We start from the raw sequence: 16,844 nt of genomic DNA, 5'->3' as shown, positions 1-16,844 counted from the left end.
AGATATGGAAACAACCTCAGTGTCCATCAATGGATGAATACAGAAAATGTGGTACATATACAATGTTACTCAGCCATACAAAAGAATGAAATCTTGCCATTTGTGACAATACTGATGACCCTTAAGGGCATTATGCTAAGTGAAATAAGTCAGAGAAAGACAAATACCACATGATGCCTTTTATATGTGCAATGTACATCTATATATTTCATCTATATCTATACCTATATAGATACAGAGAACAGATTGCTGGTTGGTTACCAGAGGTGGTAGATTAGGAGGTAAAAAAAAAAAAATAGGTGATATTTTGTTAGTTTAAATAAATTTTAAAAACAAAAAAATGATTAATTTAAAAGCACTTAATCTATGTCTTTGTATACAACAACCTATTTCTAAGGAAGTCATTTTGCATATACAAGAATTTGCAAAAATGGGTAAGCATGTTGTTTCTATTATTTCAGTGTGTAATTCCTGCTTATTTTATTAAAGGCATGGACATGGGGAAGCTGGATATATACAGTCATAGTCATCTATTGGGAGGGGAGATGAGAAAGATAGGGTTGAGGGGCAGAGAAGGGAGGGAAAGGAAGGCTGAAAAAATATGGTTTCTCCAGTGTTGGGTGCTTTTATTTCATTTTTTAAAATTATTAAATGTAATCTATTGGGGTAATATTGGTGAATAAAATTATATAGGTTTCAAATGTACAATTCTATGAAACGTCATCTGTATAATGTATTGTGTGTTTACCACACAAATCAAACCATCTTCTGTCACCATATATTTGGCTCCCTCTCCCTTTACTAACTGCTCATCCCCCTTTCCTCAAGAACCGTATGATTTCACTCATACGTGGGATATGAAACTTGATGCTTTTACTTTAAAATATTGTCTGAAGTAGCAAGAGAATGGTTGAGAAAAGGACTATTATAATTGCAAACAGCAATGCCCAGACTCTGGAATACACTTGACATCACATTGAAATCCCTACATTGATGTTTTTACAAAATGTGTAAGAATTGATACCTGTCTGAGGTTAATTTTCTTAGCGATTATTATGGGCCATAAACCTCTTCTGCACATCACTTATAATAAGAAATTGTCTAGAGAATCAATCACTATTCTTTCGACCTCTAAAATTAGTTTCTAGGTTGATTATCTTTCATAATTTTTAAAGCCTGAGAAGAAAAGGCAGCGGAAGTTACAGAACATACCTGACAGTCCAGCAATCCCTAAGCCTGACTCACAAGCAGCTCAACCGAACAGCACAGTTCCTCCACTACAGCAGGAGACGCACTCGAGTTTCACACCAGCACAGAAGAGTCGAACTACAGAAAATGAAGAGACCATGGCAGTGAGCGGCTGATCCCATGGGAAATAAGCACAGATAAAGAAGAAAAGGCAACAGAGACCAAAAAGGATTTTATGCTTTAGTTCCTATTTCATGCTGGTTGGAGCATCTACTAGGTCATTTTTTTTTTTCAGTTCAGTTAAAGCTCTCATAAATTAATTCTGTACTGGAGGACCAATAAAGTATATGTAGAAAAAACAGAGGAGTTTTGTATTGCTTAATGTATAGCAAATCCTAAGGATTATTAACAGAACACTGTTTTCCATAAGAGAGAAACCCACACTCTATCAATAATCAACCAGAAAGTTAAGATCAAATATTGACTTTAGTGCCTGAATTATTTAATGCAATAAACTGAATGGTGGACAAGAAGTGAAATCTCTCTCCAGTTCAATTAGACATTTCAGGTTGTTTTCTATGAACCAGATAACATTGTGCACCATGTAAGTGTATAGAAAGGAGTAAAATGCTCTCATCTCTCTAACAAGCACTCACATATGTTTTAGAGACGTGCGTATGTCATGGAAAGCAATAAATATTATATAGTTAAGAGAGTGAGCTCTGAAATCCTGATACCTGTCTTCAAATACTGGCACTAAGCAGGTTCCAATAAAAGCTCCTTCAATAATTAATTAATTAAATTTTTTGAACTGGAGGGAATGTATGCAACAGTTACTCACGAATACCTAGACACTCAGTAAATATATTTAATTTGACATACAATTTGATTCATTGTTTCATCTGAAAAATCCTTAGTCTGTCTTATTTAACCAACAGATCCTTTTTTTTCTGACTTCTAACAGAAAAGAAAGCATTCCATTTCCTCTTATTTGCTTCTCACTTATCTTTCTAGTACATTTTTGATCCTTGAGAGATGAGGAAAGATAGTAACGGTGAGACCAATAACTTTGTATTTTAGCTTATAGTACAGGATGGTATGGGAAATAGAAGAAAAGGGAATAAGTATAAATTTAAATATGTGAAAATCATCCTGGAACCTAGAGAGGACATTTTAACGTGGACGCTGTTCTCAAGCCTTAGAAATGGGAGTCCACAGGCTGTGGGGTTGGAGTGAGACCAGGAAGACTGGAGTGAACAAGTTGTCACTTATGAACAACACGGAGAGAGTTATTTGCAGAAGCGATTTCCATTTCATGTCTGCACTACATTTTAGAAGAACAGGACCATGTTCTCTATCTTATGTTAGCACGTCTTGTTTCCAATAATTCTGTTAGTTTGTTGACTATCTCTTAGTTGCATCTACTTGATGTTCACTAAAAGAAGTAGAGAAACTGCTAAAATATTTTGTGTTTACACTGATGGCATGCAAACATTTCACTTTATGTTTTAACCAAGACTTACCCTGGCCACTCTGGATAATCAACAAATATATTGTATCTTATCTAAACCGAGACCATTTATCACCTTGAAATATATTAAAAAAATCTATACTGTTTCAGAAAGATGGAGGATAGAAGTGAACTCTACAGAGTCAGTAATCAGATTGTATACACACATGGCAGCTAGTGAAAATTTCCAGGTAAATACTCTTCAAGGGAATGGAAGAAAAAGAAGATAAACTGTCCTCATTGAGCAGAGACTTTGCATCTGTCATTCATTAAGTAATTTACATGCATTATCCATTTCAAATGATACAACGGCCCTATGAAGGAATATGTATCATAATTCCCATTTTACTTTGGAGAAACCAGAGGTGCTGACAAGGTAATTGATTTGCCCAAGGAAGACTCACATTCTGCAAGTAACAAAGACTAATAACTGTAATACAAAATAAAAATAAAAGCAATAATAATGGCAATACTGTTAGTAGTTGCAGGAATGTCTGCAATTTATAGAGTTCTTACTATGAGACAACAGCATGCTACCACTTAACATGCACTATTCAATCCTTATAACTTCCAACGGGGGTGTCCAACCTGCAGCCCATGGGCCGCATGCAGCCCAGGATGGCTGTGAATGTGGCCCAACACAAAATTGTAAATTTACTTAAAACATTGTGAGATTTTTTTGTGTGATTACATGCCACAGTGTATTAAATTTGTGGCCCAAGACAACTCTTCCTCTTCCAGTGTGGCCAAGATGCCAAAAGGTTGGACACAGCCCTGCGAGATGATAGCAAGCAAGTGCAATTTAAATAAATAAGGCAGTAGGCACATAAACAGAGATTTACTTTTTTCATTGGAGTTGATAACTGACAACAAGCACTTCTTGTAGGCTAGTCATGATGTCCTCCTGCTCAAAATGGTTCTCAAATGAATCCTGCAAAAATCTGTTGGAACCATCCTACTCTAGTTAGAAAATCATGGACTTTGAAGCCATACGTAGTAGGCTAAAGTCCTAAATATACCAATTACTAATTTTTAAATTGTTGGCAAATAAGTTAAATTTTCAGAGACAATTTTACACTTTTGCAAAGCATTGATAACATCTCATTGCAAAGATTAAAGAGCTAAATGTGTAATCTATCCTGATGCATCCCTCGTGATCGGGCAGATAATAAATGGCAGCTGTGAGTGTCACCAAGCAGCCTGAAAAAGCAAAGGTATCCACTCCTCTAAGTGTCCAGTATGGGGTGGGGTGGGGGCAGAGTGAGTAGGAAACACATATACTTCATTTTAAAGCAGACTCAGAATTGTTCATTGAGGGGGTATTACAATTTTTAATTATACGTAACTCTTTGAAAGCCTACAGATCAAGACAATGAAAAAACAAGTCAGACTTGCAGAAAATATTTTCAAAACCCATATCTGATAAAGAACTTGTATCCAAGTTATGTATTTTTTTTAAAAAAGCCCTTTAAACTCAACAATAAGAAAACGACACAATTAAAAAGTAGGAAAACTATATGAACAGACACTTCACCAAAGAAGACGTATGGATGGACATAAGCATATGAAGAGATGCTCCATGGCATATGTTACTAGGCAATTACAAATTAAAAGAACAAGATACCCCTACACACATATTAGAATGGCTAAAATCAACAAGAGCAATGACATCAAATGCTAGTGAGGATGGGGAGCAAGAGGAACTCTGCCTCATTGCTGGTGAGAATACAAAATGGTACAGCCACTTTGGAAGACAGTTTGAGGTTTTTTCCAAGTTAAACAGTCTTACAATCTAGCCATTGCTCTCCTAGTGATTTATCCAAATAATCTATGAACTATTTTCCACACAAAAACCTACACACCAATATTTACAGCAGCCTTATTCATGATTGCCAGAAACTGGAAGCAACCAAGAAGTCCTTCAATAGCTGAAGTGTTAAACAAAGTTTGGTACATCCAGACAATGGAATAGTGTTCAAAGATAAATAGAAATGAACTATTGAAGTTAAAATTTTACAAAACGATATGGAAAAGTATTAAATGCATTTTGCTAAGTAAAAGAATGCATTCAAAAAGGTTACACACTATAAATTTCAACTGTATGACTTTTTTTTAATCTAAGGAAAAATGACAGAGATGGAAAAAAATCAGTGTGAAAAAATGAGTGACTGTCAGTGCCAGGGATTGGCAGTGAAGGGGAAGAGATGAATAGGTGTGGCAAAGGCCCATGTAAGTCAGCAATGTTCCTTATGAGATGTAATGATGGATACATGATATTACTCATTGCCAAAACTCACGGAGCTGTCAACACCGAGAGTGAATGCTATTGTAAAACTATGGACTTCAGTTAATAATGTATCTATATCAATCCATCAATTAATTTTAATAAAGGTCTCATACCAGTGCAAGATATTAATAATATGGGGAATGGGAGGGGTAGGGTACATAAGAACTTTCTGTGCTTTCTACTCAATTATTTGTAAACCTATAGCTGCTCTAAAATAATCTATGAAATAATTGTTCTTCAGTTCATAGGAACAAAATAAACAATGAAAATGGTCTTTTACCTGTAGGTGAAAGAACTTGGAAGGCCTATATACTGTATTTTCCCTGTAGATATCAAACTTGCATGGGTACATTCAAGTTGAAACAACCTGAAATAAAGAAACATGTTTATTTTTAGTCCCAGTTTCCTTGGCATTTTAATTATGGGACCCAATTTCTAAAAATATGTATTAACAAGCTATATGATGCATTAGGAAGGGCTGTACTGGGCAATCGTTATTCAGATATTTTGCAGATTTGAGAACCATTTATGGGTTCTGGTGTTCCTGTTTTCTGATGAAAAAATAGCAATGACATTCTCAATACTTAAGGCAAAGGCAACCTGCCCCCATTATTACTGAGGCAATACATTAAATATTTTAATTAAAAGCAAGAATTGTTATGTGTCTTAGCATCTTAGACAAAGTCACTTTTTTCTTCTAGATTAAAAGCAAAGACTCTGGAACCAGTTTACGTGGATTCAGGAACAGTTCTGTCACTGTCCAGCTGTGCAGTCGTGGGTGCTCAGAATGTAACAGTACGTTCTCCTAACCACTAGCAGTCATCACTATTATTTTCAAGTTTTGCAAATGTTAACTTTATTCTGAGGGTGTGACCTTCATAAAAGAGGTAAGTCTCAATGAGTCAAAGTCAACAGCTACCTTATAGTTTGCATTGTACAAGGTAAAAAAAAAAAACTGGTTAAAAGTGGAAAATCTATGTAAAATGGATTTGACACATGTATCCCTCTCCATTTTCCAGTCCTTCACATACTGCCTGTGAGCAAAATTAGGTAGACAGTGATGTTATTGCTTAGTGAATATATATTGGGATGTGGTTTTATATTACTTTGTATGTATGAGTATCTATGGTTCCCTAAGTTATAACAATTCAGGTTTACAAAGAAGTATTAGAAATGTTGGGCTGAATTCTGAGATTGATGCTAAGTTTTATTCTGGCTAAATTAATATTTCACTGGGCTGATAAAAATTCCTCCTTTGAATGTGAAAATATAAAAATTAGATACATGGTTTTTGTTAAACATTTAAAAATTCAGAATTTATTAATTGCCTGCTTTACCCAATCTTCATAAAATAAATTGGTACAAGTATATGTCACATATTCTTCAATACTTTTAATTACTCAATGATAATTAATGCATCATTAAAATATGTGGCTGGTATCAATTTGACATAAATTGTCAGATATTATTAATTTAGTTTCACTACACTTTCATTCATCAGTTATTGTGAATGAAAAATGTTTTTGCAGAGCTGTTCATTGATAAATTTGAATTAATTGAAATACTTTAACATTTCCATTCTATAAAGGCTCGTAATTAATAGTTTTTCTTCTCTTGTAATATATATGTGCACATCAATGAATGAGCATAAATGTTTTTATTGCATTGTATCTCTTTAAGGAGTCTTACAGTGGAACTAATGTCATTAGCATTCATTAACTTGCAGTTGACTCTTTGTAATGGTCCTGCTGAGAAAAAATCTTTCCTTCACACACTTTTGATAGAGTTTGTTCTTTCACTGGAAGATATGACTGCTCCCAAATTTGCTCTAGGCATTTAATTGTGACTGCAGATAAGCCTGAGGCATACTTAAAAAGTTTTACACATGGATTAAATATACCTCTATTTAGATACTTTTGTGATTCAGGGTGTTTTTGATCATTGTAATGGGAGATGATTTTTTGTGTCCACAAATCAAGAGGTTAAGCCACATATGATTTCAACTCTATAAGATTGTAAATTTTATCTCGTAGTTTTACATCAGAAACTCAGCATTAGCTTGTATCACATAATTATTATTAAATCGAACTATGCAAATGTATTTTTAAATTTAATATATACTTACATGGTGTATTATTAGTTTGCTATGGCTATAGTAACAAGTACTACAAGTAGTGTGGCTTGAAACAAAAGAAATGTATAGCCTCACAGTTCTGAAGTCCAGGAATCTTAAATCAAGGTGTTACTACAGTTGGTTGTGGAGGATATCGGCCAGCAGTATCCATCTCGGCTGCGGGTGCTCATCAAAAACAGACTAAAAATATACACAGAGACAACCAGGTCCTGTGGGGGAATAGGAACAGAAGGGCCACTCCTCACATGGGGAGCGCCTTTGGCCACCCTCTCTCCTGGAGGGCACCACTTGGCCACCCTCTCTCCTGGAAGGTGCCATGGCCACTCCTCACATGGGGAGTGCCTCGTTCCCCCTCTGGAGAGGCTTTTTATTGGTTTCGTTTGCATAGGGATTCAGGTAAAGCTCATTACTCATTGCTAGGAAGTAAGGATCAAACAACAGATAGCAAGGAAGTCTGAGGGCCTATTTTGAGTCAGGATCAAAGAGCTGTAAAACTTTAAAGAACAAACTTACTTCTTCCTTGGACCCTTATCATTCAACTGAGAGCATTCTAAACAAAGCAGGTTTCACAGGATTTTACATATTCTTTCTTAGGCCTGATCACCTGGGGAATCCGCTCTTTTCAGCACAGAGCTGCACCACCCTGTCATTGTTTCAGGCTTAGGTGGAGCAAGGGAACTAAGGCAACCAAGAAATAAGAAGATTTTCTTCCAGAAGATGAGGACTCAGGCTATATCAAAGACGAGGAGCGAGGGTCCATCACCCCCTTTTGCCGTAGCCCCCAAAGTCCTTTCTTGGGGTCCTCCCATGTGATCGTGCCTGTCTTAGGTCACTCCCCCCTTGGGGAATCTTACCCATCATTGGCTAACCGACCAAGCACTGGGGTTCAGTTATGAATGAAGCAGCAGAAGCAGCACTCCAGCCAGGAAGATAAGCTTTTGTCTCCTTGCTGGCTTATGGTCCAAGGCCACTCCCTCAGCCTTAGCCTTGCGAGGGGAGGAGGGGGGGAGGTTACAGCTTCTGATACCAGGCAGGGCAGTTCCCAACAGTTAGTACTCTAAATGAGCTGTGAGATTTGCATTATTTATTTCCTTGCACATTCCAATGAGGAAAGCATTACTCCTGTCATCTTCATTGTTGAGATATAGGCACTGAGGTAGAGAAAAGTGAATAGCCCAATAAAGATCTCACAGCAACTGAATGATAGAGTTGACATTAGACCCATCAGTCTGGTTCCACAGACCACGCTCGTAATCACCACACCATGTTGCCTTTCAGGACTGGTTTGATGGCAGATGGCAGGCAGCCTCCAAATGTAAGTCATTTTAGAACACCGAGATTAGACATTTGCATGCTACCACAATTCACAACAATACAATCAAAGCAGTTTCCTCACATTTTAGGGAATTTCTTTAAATTTTATAGAAATTTCCCACCAGAGGCTTAGACATATGAGGTCTGTCCAGAAAAAATCCAGTCATTGTTAATATAAGGATAATGGTTTGTGAAACATCAGTGTAACCTGGCAGCCAAGGAGAGTCAGATGGAATGCGCTTGTGTGAACAATGAGGACTTCGCTGTATTAGTCAGTGGGGGCGGTAGATGCTGTTCAGTGAGCATGTGCCCCATGTCGGCACTGCACTCAAAATGACTGAGTGGAGGAATCAATCTGCATCAAATGTTGCATTAAGCTTGAACATTCCTCCATGAAAACTATTCAGATGACTCAGTAGGCTGCAGCTATGGGCAACTGGTGACGGGCAGCATCATCACAACAATGCGCCCACTCTTGCATCATGACTTGTGCAGTTTTTTGGCAAAACGTCAAATCACCCAGGTGACTCAACTTCCCTACAGCCCAGATTTGGTGCCCTGCAGCTCCTGGCTTTTCCCAAAACTAAAATCACCTTTGAAAGGGAAGAGATTTCACACTATTGATGAGATTCAGGGAAATATGACAGGGCAGCTGATGGCGATTGGGAGAACTGTGTGAGGTCCCAAGGTGCCTGCTTTCAAGGGCACTGAGGCATCATTGTCCTGTGTACAAAGTTTCTTATATCTTATCTTCTTCAATAAATGTCTCTATTTTTCATATTGCATGGCTGGATACTTTCTGGACAGGGCTCCATATTATAAAGTGATGATAAAAAACAATAAGGAACAGGAATAAGACCAGGTAGATGGATTAATGACAAAAAATACAACCTTTAGAGAGGGCCCAATGCATCTACAGACACTTCATAGACAGTAAAAATGGCACCAGAATTAAATGATAAAGGGACATGCCATTTTAGTAAATTTCTCACTTCATGGGGAACATTAAAACTGAAGTCTTTTCTTATACCGTAACTAAAAGTGGACTCTATTTAAAACATGAATTCAGATATAAATATGAAAAGCAGAAGGATATATCTGTTAGGAGAAAATATAGGGAGGAGCATTTAAGTAAGCCAGACACTCTAACTAGGATTCCTCTGCTATTTCGTGAGCTCTTCAGACCTCAGAGGTACTTGCTCTATGGTTTTCTGCCCTCAAGTTATGGCTGCCTCAGGCTCTCACGACTCCTATCTTCCTCTCTTCATCTGGAGAGATTGCCAGCTGCGCTCATATTCTCCTTCCTGTACTGCGATCTGAAAAGAACATCCAGTTAAGAAGCCCAGGGAAATGTTAGGTGTGATTTCCCTGATGCTCCTCTCCAGGTCTGCAGATTTCTGCTTCCTGTTATACCAATGCCTGAAAACAGATGTTTCATACGCTTCTCTCCACTTTCGTAGCAGACTGTAAGTTCCACACCAAAAATTTTCATGGACAGAAGCAGAAATTAAGCATGAGGGTATTGTAATGACAAATTTTATCCAGCCAGCACTCTTACCTCACCATCAAACATAAATAGTTACTTGTAATAACTGCCTCTTCGCACAGGATGTGGTGAGGCAGCATTCTGATGACAGCTGAGAGCTGTGTCTGTAACAACAGAGAGACACATCGAATCTCTCTGGTTTCCAAACTGCTTAATTCTGCTATGTAAGTATCCAGCAAATTAATCCCATTACTTCTATCATGTCCTTTCTGAATCAAACTTGGTTGGCAGTTAAAATTCATTACTGAATCCACAGTCATGCAAACTTCATTGCTAGGGTTTTTCACCTGCGTATAATGCCTCTGATCTCATCGATTTATGTGGGGGGGGGGGGACAGAGTACGTCAATTTTAAACATTCTTTTAGATAAATATAAGGAATCATTAGAAATGAGAATAACAGTGAGAAAGACAGTGATATGGGATTGTTAAAAATTAGATGAAGTTCTCTGTGAAATTATGTCATAGTAATAAATTCTATATAGTAAAGTATAATAAATCATTCAAGTCCTAGCTATTGCCAGAACTATTTTAATATTAAAGAGGAATAGCAAATAATATGCCACAGAGATCTAAAAATGCATTTGAAAACATTTCAACAATTAGTTTCACATGAATTTATGGGAGCCAACAAAGAATGCTAAAATGTTCTTTATTTTTTTTAAAAAAATGGAGTCGGGGTAATTATTAAAGGAAACCCTTGGAAGAAAATTCTTTATATTGGATATTACTACACCAATAGCATATAGTTATGACTACTCTAATTCTTCCACTGGAGCTTTTATCTGCTCTGGAACCAGTTTTTAAGTATGAAGTCCTGAATTTGTTCAAGCAAATTTGTAGCCAACAGAAGGATTGCAGAATACCTCAGGAGGAACATTTTCCCAACATTGGCAACATGGGTAGATTTCCATGCATATTCTATTTTTTAAAAAGAGGTTGTTGGAATACGAACCCTACTGTGTTTTTCTTTAGCCAACTATGTATTTTAAAGGATGAGAGGGAGTTGAAATATTCTCATTTTAAAGGCTGTCTTCATTAGCAAGCATTTATGACAAATGTTGAAATATTTTGTTCTCACTTGTATGTCTCCATAAGGATTCACAGTCTGCCACTAGTTTCATTAAACATCTATGACTATTTTGTCAGTTTTGCATTTAAAAGCAAAACCTGACCTTTTTTATTACTTTTAACAGCTAAAATATGTGCTGAAGAACATAATCTGCTGTAATGTTAAGAAAAGAAACTCAAATATGACTTTCAGCATTCAAAGTACAGACAGGGAAACAAAAAGGCAATACTGTAAGATAAAAATATTTCTAGCATAAACACTTTGGGGTACATCACATCTCCAGGTTAGTAATATATTAGCACTTAGAGTAGGCAGGGTTGGAGAAGTGGTTAGCTTTGAGTGAAGGAAAAACCTGAGTCATAAGAATAGGTTTAGTAATACTGCCAACAGAAAAGCTGGGTGTGTTACACACAAGCCAACTTGAAACCTGGCGTTAAGTGGCGTTCAGTCAATTTATAAAATAAATTATTCCATTAACTCAAAATTGAACTCAGTTTCAACAATTAAAGCTGAAACCTGTTAGTGATTTGGTTCTCCACCAGGAAATGCTGAGTGATTGTGTATCATGCTGGTGTGTGAACAGGAATACAGAGCAGTGGACCCACGTGAAGGCCAAGACTGCTGGCAGTAACCAGTGTAGGAGCCCATCCATGGGATGCGTGTGGAGTTCAGAGAATTTCTCTTTGCTGAGTCAGAGCAGCGTAGGAAGAGCAAAGAGACTGTTCATTTATCTCAGTTCTAATAGAACTGGAAGAATGATTTTACAAACTCTTGCAAGTCAGATATTCCCATTTCCCTCACCTGCAAAATGAAAAGTATCCATCTAGCCTAGGTTATTTTTAGGATTTTTTCTAAATTTAAAATTAAATACCATTTTAAAATGAAGGAAAAATTGGCAGACTACATGGAAGGGCCTCCAGTCTGTCTTAAATATATAAATACAAATATTTACAGTTTTGACCAGTTGCATTAACATTAGAGGTACTTGTACAACATGTTGTACTTGTTGTCATTTCATTTCAAGTATATTTATAGGTGCTAATCTAAGTCTAGAATTTACATTAGTAGTTGAGATCATACATAACTTATAGCCCTCACCATTCCCTCTAATCTATGCAACTAACTTATGTTTGCTACCAGAAGAAAATATTTCTGTATGCTGTTTTTTTCAAGATTTATTTATTTATATTTAGACAGAGGGGAAGGGAGGATGAAAGAGAGGAACAAGCAATGAGTGGTTGCCTCTCACTCACCCCCTACAGAGTACCTGGCCCACAACCCTGGCATGTGCCCTGACTGGGAATCGAACCAGTGACCCTTTGGTTCACAGGCTGGCATTCAGTCCACTGCACCACAGTAGCCAGGGCTGCATGCTGTTTTTTATTATAATAAAAAATGGCAAAGATTCTTTTCTACATTTTCACACATATATTTTTTAAATCACAATAATATATGATCATAAATTCATTTTATACAGGAATTGAATATCAATAAATCTAGAAGAAAATTGAAAGTTCATTTATCCTTGAGGATAACTTGAACAAAAAAGCAAAGTCAAATATGTAAACCTCTATATTCTCTAATCAGTTTGAATAGAGAGTCAGTAAACTGTATAGCTGGGAAAATTGTAGAGAAGTGTTTCTTTTAAAATTTTTAAAACATTTCTCAGGTACTCCTATTTGTTCTTTATTTAAGCACTTCCAGCATCATGGAGCTTATTTCTGTACAATAAAACAGTATCAGTTCAAGAGTTAAGAGGAGTCCACTCCTGCCTCCCTGTAACCTGTATTATTATACTGTAAGCTGGCTCAGCTCAGAGCAATAAAATCCTTCCAACCATATCAACCTATCCGATCAACCACACAAATAACAGGTACCCTTTTCATTATTACACCTCCTTCGATGTTGAAGGCTATCATTTCTCCTCTTGGTCTATTTCCCTCCAAGCTAAATCACTCATTATCCTTTATTAATTCCTGATATGGTTTGAAGACTCTAAAAAAAATACTGGGTTTCTTCAGGAATGCACCCAAGCTCTCCTTGGATCTCTGTGATGCTATTGGTTAGCGAGCTCAGCTGTTAACTGAAAAGTTAGTGTTTCAAGCCCACCCATATTCTTAGTAAGCAAAATCTTTTGTGCCTCTTTCTCCTCTACACATTTTTTCTCAGCCATTCCCAGAGAGACAGAACGCACCCAATCTGTTTTCTGTTAAATGGTATCAAGTATTGTATACAACCTTATTCCACTGTTACTAGTCAGGGTTCTCCAGAGCAACAGAATCAATAGGAAGTGCATATCTGTGTACACATATATGCAGAGAGAGGGTGGAAGAGAGAGAGTAGAAGGGGAGGAGGGGAGAGAGGGGGGAGAGAGAGAGAAAGGGAGAGAGGGAGAGGGAGTTGAGATTTTACAAGTAATTGGCTTGCATAATTATGGAGACTGAGAAGTCCCAAGATCTGCACCTGGTAAGCTGGAGACCAGGAGAACCGACGTGCAGAGTTCCATCCAAGTCTGAAAGCCCAGAACCAGGGGGGCCAAAGTGTAAACCCCATGCTGAGAGCCATCAGGTTGGAGACCCAAGAAGAGCCATATTTCAGTCCAAACCCGAAGGCCTAAAAAGACCCAGCTCCCCAAATTTAGTATTATATGTATATACACACATACATGTATATGTAAAATTATATACATATTATTAAACTAAGGTATAAGGGGGAAATGTACCTGTTTTTAAAAATATTCTACATAAATCCTTCATTTATTCAAAGAAACTTTTCCACACTACAAATGCAATTATGTCACCAAAAAATATGACTTATACTCATTGATACACTAGAAAAGTGCAAAGTTCTAATTCACAAAGTGCATGTCATTATACAGTTTTTTTTAAAATGTTCTTTCTCTAATAATCCCAGTGCCAGCAGTTAATTCTGTGTGTTTAATTACCTAAATCACTTTGAAATACAATGCTGACAGTGAAGTGCTAAAAATTGCTGATTATTGCATCATTCAGAAATAAAAGATATCAGAAATTATAGAATACAAAATTTATGTTATATTTCTAAGTAAGACAAACATATTAGTTGGTATAATCTTATTAAAGATGACTACTGGGATAATTTACCAAAGATACAAAGACTGTCAGTAGAAACACTGACAGAATATAATGGGAAATAAATATTATGATATAAAATTCATATTAGCCATACAGCATATTTAATGTTTTACTTAATGATAATGACTTTCATTAGAATTTTAAGTTATATTTTATAGTATGAGTTAATAATCTTTGAAGTTAAAATACTTTTAATAGAAATATAAGTTTGTTACTTGTTGATATTCAAAATTTTTCCTGTTGAAGCTCAATCTGCCCTCACAGGAAGAAACACGTTAGCCAAATCTTGAAGAATGATCAGGTGCTTGCCAAATGAAGAGAGGAAAATATCATTTCAGGGGTTTTGCCCTGAAGGACTTAGCATAGAGAATTACTCAATGTACCACAAGACTTAATGGGAAGAAAGAGAGGAGAAATTTGGATTATGCCTAGAGACAAGGTTGGAGTAATGAGTTAGTGTTAGATTGTAAATGGCTTCATAAAATCAAAATAAGAAATTTGTATTTTACCCTTAGACAAAAAAAAAAAATTGGCTACTTCAAAATTTGAAGTTTTTGAAGCCCTGGCCGGGTAACACAGCTGGTTGGAGTATCGTCCCAATATGCTAAGGTTGTGGGATTGATCCCCAGTCAGGGCACATATAGGAGTCAACCAGTGATGCAAAAATAGGTGGAAAAACAAACCTCAATCTCTCTCTCTCTCCCCTCTCTCTTAAATCAATAAATACAATAAAATAAAGTATATTTCTTGGAAAAAATTTTGAAAACTCTGACAGTCATATGGAAATGGAGGCAATGTATTGGTCCAAAAAAAAGGAATCTAGTGATAAGATCAATTAGGAGGTTGTTTTAATAGCTCAAGCAACTGATGCCAAGGCCATCAACTACATAATGGAGAACAATCTTTAGCTTTCGGTAATTTATTGCATGTTTTGTACATGACACTGTTTTCTGGCTTTGGAGACAAGGTAAGTGGCAGAGCTAACAATGTGGCTGACATGTGTGGCTGGCAGTGTGCGGTCACTGGTCACTAAGTTCAGTAGATAATCAGCAATCCAACCATCTTCATACCCCTGCTGGCAAAACCCAAAGCAAGAACACTGGGCCTGCTCAGGGAACTCCATAGTCCATACAAACAAAGACCAACAAGCTGCTGAGTTTCTGACCTCGTTCTAAGAACTCTGTACCTGTGATGCGACCTAAGATGTTATGGAGCCAGGGGGACTACCACACGCAAAAGTACACAGTGAGCTGCTCCCAGAATCTAGAGTGCAAAGTTTCTCTCTGAAAATAGCACAATTTGACACCTACAGATCTATATATCCTGCTCATATAAACACATATTGAGCCCCTGCTACAGATCATGCATCACATTAAAAGCTATAGATAAAGCAGTAAACAAGGTGGGGGGCTCAGCATTAGTTGACAGTCTAACTGCATTATCTTATCATTTATAGAATTAACTAACCATGAGGAATTATTCGTACACATGTTGGCGATGAAAACTTGAGAAAGATACAAATACAAGTTGCACGCAGGAGACATATAGAGGAAAAAATCAATTTAATATGGTTAAAAAATAATGTCAATTTGATTGTAATGCAAATGCTCTGGAACGGTGTGAGAACACTTTTAGTAAAGTTGCACAATATATTGTAAGTGACACTGCAGACTGAGAAGCTGTAGCTATATAATGCAACAGTGTGCAAAGGAAAGTATTCCGTATTCTAAAGCACCCACAGTTACTGTGTACACAAAAATATCCCAAATTTCACTTAGTCAATTTTAATACAATATTCTCCAAGACCATCTGGCTCACCTCATTCTAATTATTGCTCCAAATCATGTCTTAAAGAGATCGCCTCCCCCAGAGTTCCCAGGAAGAGGATGTACACTGAGAGCACAACTATTGTGTAACTGATTGTGTACTGTTCCACTGGCAACCTTCACTGAATTTAATTGGGTTGTGTTATTTTTACCAGAGGGGCTAAAACTGTTAGATTTACAGATTTTTGTATTGTCTCTTATCATTTATGCTATTACAGTTGTTCCTGCTTTTTCTCCCTTTGCCCATCTCCACCCAGCTCCCCCTTCCTCCCTCAGACAATCCCCACTGTGTCCACGGGCATGCATATGTGTTCTTTGGTTAATCCCTGCACCTTCTTTCATCTAGTCCCCCAGATCTTTGAAATAGTCTTGGCCCACAGCAAGACACTGTAGCATAAAAAGCTAAGTGGTTTTTTCTTTAATCCTCACCCAAGGATATGCTTACTGATTTTAGAGAAAGGGGAAGAGAGGGAGAGAGAGAGACAAACATCAACTGGTTGCCTCTTGTACACACCCCAACAGGTGATCAAACCTGCAATCCAGGCATGTGCCCTGACCGGTAATCAAATCTGTGACCTTCTGGTTTACAGATGACACTCTAACCAACTGAGCCACACTGGCCAGGGAAGAAGCTAAGTTTTATAAGAACACAGTATCTATCTTGTTAAAGCTCCAATTCAGTGCCCAACACATTGCCTGAAGTATATTAGTTACGCACTGATGGAAACATCCAATCAGCCTGCTGACATTTTTCTTTTACTATCAATACATATAGCAATTGTAATTGTGCCAATTACAATTATAATTGTGCCAATTGTAATTGTGCCAATTATACTGTGAAACATTAATCTAGGT

Source organism: Phyllostomus hastatus, unplaced genomic scaffold (assembly GCF_019186645.2).
Source record: "Phyllostomus hastatus isolate PE091 unplaced genomic scaffold, TTU_PhHast_1.1 phas_contig_159, whole genome shotgun sequence".
In the NCBI taxonomy this organism is placed as follows: Eukaryota; Metazoa; Chordata; class Mammalia; order Chiroptera; family Phyllostomidae; genus Phyllostomus; species Phyllostomus hastatus.
The sequence above is the reverse complement of the archived record's forward strand: the minus strand, read 5'-3'. Positions refer to the sequence as shown.